The sequence below is a fragment of the Mesocricetus auratus genome, unplaced genomic scaffold (assembly GCF_017639785.1).
Source record: "Mesocricetus auratus isolate SY011 unplaced genomic scaffold, BCM_Maur_2.0 contig_9451_pilon_obj, whole genome shotgun sequence".
Classification (NCBI taxonomy): domain Eukaryota; kingdom Metazoa; phylum Chordata; class Mammalia; order Rodentia; family Cricetidae; genus Mesocricetus; species Mesocricetus auratus.
The window spans coordinates 1-7500 of NW_024432157.1; the positions used below are offsets into that span (position 1 = coordinate 1).

Consider the following 7500-nt stretch of genomic DNA (forward strand, 5'->3'; position numbering starts at 1 on the left):
TGTTATGCTGGGTGTAGTAGAAGAGAATTTCTGGGTAAACTGGGTGCAGTTGGGGTGGGTGGATAAGATGGCAACAAGTAGTGTCTTGTTTGCTTGGTTGGTGGTGGAAGGAATGGCAGAGTAATTAAAGGTATATCTAGATGGGGGCATTTTGGGGATAGGGAGGAACCTGTTGCTAGGGAAACACCCAGGAATCCACAAGGATTACCCCAGCTAAGATTCCTAATAATAGTGGATATGTACCCTGAAATGGCCATCCCCTATAATCAGATCGGTGACTAGTTGTCATCAGAGAGCCTTCATCCAATAACTGATGAAAGCAGATGCAGAGATCCACAGCTAAGCACTGGGTTGAGCTCTGGGAGTCCTGCTGAAGACATGGAGGAGTACCCAGGAGTATCAAGGTCACAACAGGGGAACCCATGGAGACAGCTCACCGGAGCTCATGGGAACTCATGGACCCTGGACTGAGAGCTAGGCATAGGACTGAAGTAGGCCCTCTGCATGTGTGAAAATTGTGTAGCCTGGTCTGTTTGTGGGGCTCCACACAGTGGGATCACGAACCATGATGGTTTGCCTCCTCCAGCTTTGATGCAGGGGAAGGAACTTGGTCCTGCCTCAACTTGATGCTATGGTTTGTTGACTCCTATGAGAGGCCGGCCCCTTTCTTTAAGTGGGTGGAGGAGGAGTGGATGGGGCTACATGGGAGGTGAGGGGAGGGAGTGGGAGAAGAGGAGGGAGGGGAAACTGTTCAGTATATAAAATAAATGAAAAAAATTAGTAAAATTAATGAACAGAATGAAAAGGTATCAAAGTTATAATACTGTGCGAGAGGTACCTTGGCTGGTGGGTACAAACCACAGCAGGTAAGGGACAAACACTCCCTGTAGACAGAGCTTACAGGAAATTTTATTAGAGGAAGACCCCCTTGAGGCAATACACAGTGCCAATGGGGACCACATATAAGAATTATTAACAGTTGCATAGCAATCTTCAACTTTGGGCCCCAACAAGAAAAGGAGAAATCATACACTATATATTAAAATTACTAATAAATAAATGATGGAAAATAAATCTCAGGGACTAAAACATACAATTATTTTGCTTAATAATTGTGACAATACAGATGACAGGATATTTATATTTTCTCCATGTTTTGTATGTAACAAGTTGAAAACACATTCAGAAAAAGAAAAAGGAAATACAATCAATCCCAAACAAAAATGTTGTTAATGGTGTAGGGTTGGAGCTGTAGGACACTGAGCTAAGCCAATCATTGCATAGCATCATCCTAACTTGGCCAGTGTCAAGTAGGAGAATGTGGTTCTTGGCCATGGTAGAGGTTTTTCTTATTTTGTTAATGAAAAGAACTCAGAGTCCAATAATCTTAATAATTAGCATCTAATGTTTCTTCTAAGCCTTCTTATTTTTGTTACCATTATGAACAAACAAATGATAAACATAAAGCACCAGGAATCATGATTTATGCCATATGGTGTGATAGTAGTTTGTTGAGGATGTTGAGGCTGGGATGTGAGTTCATTTGGCTCTGTGGAAAGAAGACTCTGATATACTTTTAATAATGAACTTAGTCTTTCATAGCTGCTGGGGTCTCCAGCCTCAGTGGACTGCAGTGCTTTCCCTATGGTCAGGGCATTTTACTTTTCTCAGTATTTATACTTTAGCCAGTTGATTACCATATGCTCAGAACAACTTGAATGAGGCTTCCAAAACCACGATGCCAACTGCAAATCTTGATTCATCGGGTACCACAGGTATGTCTACTAACAGACATTACTTTAACATGGTGATATCCCATTTAAGGAATTCAGAAATAACAGAGGTGACCCTCCTATTCATTTTTCTTTTTAAGTGACTTGGTGATTGTTACATTAGCTGTATTGTCAGTATAATTTTCTTTTCATACATTTATGGTATATTTTAGAACAGTGAACTGTGTTGATGTTCATTTTGACTTCATTCAGGAAGAGTGGGCTTTGCTGGATCCTTCCCAGAAGAATCTCCATAAAGATGTGATGGTGGAGACTATAGGAACCTCACTGCTATAGGTAAGACTATGAATTTTCCTTCCCATTTTAAAATAAGGGGGCAACTGTCTCTTGGTTATTGATGCTCTTCTGTACTTACATTTGAAACTGAGCAAGGATGATGTGAATGAATCAGGCATGTTTATAAGGTTCACTGAAAGCAATAACTTAAATGTTGCACAATTTCCAATAATATATCATATATTTTCTGGTACTATATTTTATGCTACACAGAAGGTAATTTTAATGTACAAGCTAATACAAATATGCCTCAGAACAAATTTCAAGGTGTCTGGAAGTTTTAAATAAAGTAAGTATAATTAAAGTGCATTGATGATTATTAAATTCTCAAAAAACTATATACCTCAGTGTCAAGTAGGTGAATTGTGTTCACAAGGCATAAATTTAAGAGAACAGACAAGGAAACCATGCCTTAATAGATATCACCATTTTAACCATAGCCTCATGATAGCTATGTTGTGTACCTGCCAATCCATTTAGTTTCATAACACTCATGTTACATAAGGTATGCTCATTGAATAAGTCAAAAATACATGTCCAAAATCCTCTAATAAGCAAATAGTTCATAGTAAAGCTTGTGTTATTCACATACTTTTGACTTTGCTAATTTTAGTGAGAGGAGGACTCAAGAGACAAGGGTGGCTGTTGTGGAGAAACCTTATTATCTATACCATATGTCTACGAGGAATAGAAAGTTAAATGGTGTGAATGTAATGTGGACACCTTTTATTTGTTACTCTTCCTTTATTAAGTATATTATATGTCACTCTTGATACAAGCCATAAGAACATAGGGATATCTAAAAAAGCAACAAAGCTCTCTCTCTTTCTCTCTCTCAGAACAATTAGAAGATATGTAGCAGCTCCCACTTTGAGTATATTTGTTGAATGTGATGCAAGTTATAAGTAATTGCTTTTCCAGCTTCATTGGAAATATATCAACAAACTCACACTTCAGAAAAGCCTTATCATACTAGGAATATGTATATACTTCTGTTTGTCCTGGTTCACTTTACAAATGTAGTATGACCCATACTATAGTAAAATATATGAGTTTTTTCTGTTCTCTTCAAACATGTGAAAAAATCTCATATATACAAAAGATGCTGTATGAGTATTAGATATTACATAAAGTAACACATACAGGACAGAAACCCTATGAATGTAGTCAAAGTGGTAAAGCCTTTCACATCACAGTATTCTCTTAATGTATAAAAGAACACGTAATGGAGAGGAATTCTATGAAAGTAATGTGGGAAAGCCTTTGTACACCATTGTAGTCTTTGAAATTATGAGAAAAAAATCATGCTGCAGAGAAACTATAAATGTAGTCAGTGTGGTAAGGTTTTACACTTTGGTGGTATTCAAGAGTAAAACTTTTAGTGTTCAATCATTGTGTTAAAGCCTGTTCTTATCACAATAGTCTTTGAGAATCCGAAAAAACTTGTACAGAAGAAAGTCTGGCTATAAACGATTTTGTAAGATCTTTAGCCAACACGTTTTAGGTACACGAGCATTCCAGAGAAAATAGTTTCACAGTGTCAACTATCTGTTTAAGCAGTATAATGCCCGTCTTTATTTTGTTTGCACTTTAAACTCATATGGAAAAAATCCTACAAATTTAAATGATAAAGTAACTGTGGAGGAAGTCCTGTGATTATGTCAATAAAGCACTGTTGAGCCAATAGGAATCTAGATAGGTGGGACTAGGAGTCCAGGAGGACTCTGGGAAGGAGGAACACGGAGAGTCAAGATGTACCACCATGGGGTAGGAAGCCCGGAACTATTCTCCGGTAAGAGAAATACTTAGATTAACAATTATGGGGTAGTTACTTAAGTCAGAGCTAGCCAGTAAGAAACAAACAAGGCCAACAGCGTGATAATTAATACAGCGTCTTGTGTGTTATTTGGGAACTACAGTGCGGCAGAGCCCAGGCGACCAGAGGGTGATAAACCAAAGCGGCTAGCAAGGAAAAAGCTCCTCTCACAAATGGTGATCAGTAGCGGGATTGAATTTCCACGTAGAATGACAAAAGCTTTAAAGGAATTTTAGAAACAAAAGAACGGAGATAAGCACAGCTTCTTCGTAGCAGAATTTTCTCAGGTGTGCTCTATTTTGTTAGTGACAAGCAGAGACTCACGTGGCTTGCTTAAGGTAGTGTTCCTGACTCAGCATAAAATAAAAAAAAACCAACAAGGTTCCTTTAAGAGACTCTGCTAACAATTGAAAAGTTATACGTACAGCTGAAAGTGGCAGTGACCACATCTCTGAGCCTGCAGCTTTTGCTGGATGTCAGACTGAGGCTAAGCTGGAATCACGCTTACGCCCGCCATCTTGAAAAAAAAAAGTCAGTTTCAAACAGCCTTGGTTTTAACAGATAAGACACGTGGCCAGAAAAACGTAAAGATTTATAGTAAAGTCAGACTTGGATGAACAAAATCTCTAAAGGTTTACAGTGTGTTTAAAAATATACATAGGATTGAGAGAGTAAAAAAAAATGAAAATAAAATAGAGAAGCAGGGCTTTGGTGGCTCACGCTGGTAGAATTTGCTGCAGAGGCACAGGCAGGCGGATTTCTAAAGAGAAACCCTGTCTCAGAGAAAAATAAATAAAAGTAGAATAAATAAAGTAATAATAGATAAATAAATAAGCCACGTAAAGATGGAAAATACACAGAGAGTCTAGATACTGTACGCTATTGTGTTTTTCAGTTTTTTAATTGCTCAGGAAGAAACAACTGCTAAAGTACACTTGATTATAAATGCTGCTGAATTAATTCAACTTATATCTTTTGAAAATGCCTTGACTTCAAAATTTAAGTATAAGGTTATGTTACTTCGAACATGAGTTTTTGTTGATGTTTCCATAGAAAATGAAAAGCTGAGGATTCCTTCCAGGCTTCTGTGGTTTGATGAACCAAGACTCCTGGAAGCAGTGGGCCAGGTGTTCCAACAAATGAGACAGCTAAGATGATGGAGCTTCACAGACCCTGAAAATAAGGACTTATACAGATTTCTGAGTTTTGTCATGATCCCCATGGTATTAACAGCACCCCCTTCCAGCATGAAGCAGTTTGGAATGAGCAAAGTCCTAATTCCCATCTTGTTTGTAAATCTGTTTTCATTTAAATGGGATTGTTTATAATTGGTTAATGATCACAACCAATCTCTTTTTAATGGTAAAAAGGGGAATTATGGTATGGGTACGGTTTTTCATTTAGTGATACAAATTCAAGGTCAATTTTCTGATGTTTATATTTCTCTTGATTAAGTATTGTGCTTATACTGACCTTTTAAAACGTAATGCATAATTGAAGACAGACTATAGATAGTTACTTATAATAGTCAGAATTTATAGTTAGGTAAGTTAGGTTTTCTAGATATCCAGAAATATATTTGAGATAGATAAACAGTCTTCAAACCTCTCAAAGACCTTCAGAAAATGGCATTTAAAATGGTTTAGGTTTTTCTTGACAATGAGAAATATCTGTTCCTGGCATCACCAATTACGTCTGAGAGGAAGATGCGCATTGAAGAAACTTGTTATGGAGTTTGCTTTCAACATGGCAAGATTAGCCATTTGGGGAAGAAACTGCTCTTGCCTAGACTGACTGTTGTTGTATAATCTGGACATGCAGGACCCACAGGAAAGTGACTGCTGAACTAAGTCTTACAGGGTTCCTGCTTCATGGAAGAGTATACGAGACTTTCTGCAGGACAAAGAAAAATGACTGACAGACTGCCAATGCAGATGGACAGTTTGAAATTTCCTGCTTTGCTGAGAAATCTTCTGGACACATTGTGGCCTATGGGCTGAAGATGGATGCCCCGACAATACAGAGGAACTTCGGGTGACTGTCCAGGCAGTAAGATGTCTCTGTCAATCCTAGTGTTTATATATTATCCTTCTGTGGTCTTTGATGGAGTTGAAGACAGATAGTTATAATTATAGTTTTCCTTAGTTGTGATAAGAGATAAACTACATATAGGACTTTGGACTCACAAGAATGTGTTCTTGCTTGATAGCTGTTCTGTTGTATATAATTTGACTATGTTAAAGTTAAGACCTTTCTTTTGTTTAAACAGAAAAGAGGAGATATGGAGGAAGTCCTGTGATTATGTCAATAAAGCACTGTTGAGCCAATAGGAATCTAGATAGGTGGGACTAGGAGTCCAGGAGGACTCTGGGAAGGAGGAACACGGAGAGTCAAGATGTACCGCCATGGGGTAGGAAGCCCGGAACTATTCTCCGGTAAGAGAAATACTTAGATTAACAATTATGGGGTAGTTACTTAAGTCAGAGTTGGCCAGTAAGAAACAAACAAGGCCAACAGCTTCATAATTAATATAGCCTCATGTGTGTTTATTTGGGACTGATGGGGCTCTAGAACCAGGCTGGCGGGAAGGCTTCTCTCAAAGAAAAAGCTTCTCTTAACAAGTAACCCTTTTAGATTTCCTCTTCAATGACAGGAAATCACTAATTCAGATATAGAACTTTATGGATGTTTATTTGTGCCTCTTCTGTTGTGATATAGCATAATGTCTACATCACCTCATGAAAGAATTTAATCTGACTCTTGGTTCCAGAGTCATACAGGATCACCATGAAAACAGCAAGGCAACAGGTGTCAGATATGGCAGATATAGCAGGATGCTAAGATCTCACATCCTCAACCTGCAGAATGAACCAGACAGTGGGAACTGGAAATGGTATGCAGATGTCAATTATAAAACCATACCCCCAGTGACATATTACCTCCAGCAGGGCATCATTTCCTTAATCATCTCAAATGATACCACCAACTGGGAAGTATTGATTTCTCTGACTTCAGACCTACATGCTCGCTTTTTGTTATATGAAGCAGATCATGATACAGAAAAACTGTAGGTAAGCTTTTATCAGCCTCAACATCTGGGTTATAGGATTGGAAATGTTTAATGATTTTTGTTAATTTTTATTTTGTTATCCAGTGTGTCTTTAGATATGTGCATGTTCTTAGAATGGTAAATCCTTTAGTCTTCATGTATTTATTTCTAACAGAAATTATAGAATGTTGTTAAAAAACTCACCTTGATTCTGGGAAGGGATTTGTCTTAACTGCTTGACCCTGTCTTTATCCCTCTCAATATTTTAGACCTTGGTTTCAATGAAAAGAATCTGTTTCATCTATTTCATTCAATTATGTTGGCAGAGATCACAGCATTGTAGTTTCAGATTTTGAAAGTTTTGTATGAGGTATTAAAATGTCCTGTATATGTGGCAAATCCACATACTGAAGTTTATTTGCTAGTTCATGTATTCCTTCAGTTTATCTGCTAGTTTAGATATTCCTGCTTTGACTCTGTTCATCTTCTGTTGTGCTTTCACTTGGTGATAGGCAATTGTTTTACTGAAATGTATAGAATGTGTTGGCTATTATCTAAGTGGATCA

The 7500-nt window shown here is 37.7% G+C and overlaps 1 long non-coding RNA gene across 5 annotated transcripts in view; it reads left to right on the forward strand.

Annotated features, from left to right (window-relative positions):
- The first annotated feature begins 1193 nt into the window (after positions 1 to 1193).
- LOC121138310 overlaps positions 1194 to 7500 on the forward strand; it is an 8689-nt gene continuing 2382 nt past the window's right edge. For 2 of the 5 annotated variants that reach the window (XR_005875402.1, XR_005875400.1), the window contains exons 1-2: positions 1194 to 2069; positions 6656 to 6956. This is a non-coding gene — a long non-coding RNA (uncharacterized LOC121138310). Of the gene's footprint in view, positions 2070 to 3808; positions 3862 to 6257; positions 6321 to 6655; positions 6957 to 7500 lie in introns of those variants that run through there. The other 3 variants (XR_005875399.1, XR_005875403.1, XR_005875401.1) reach the window with 3 other exon arrangements.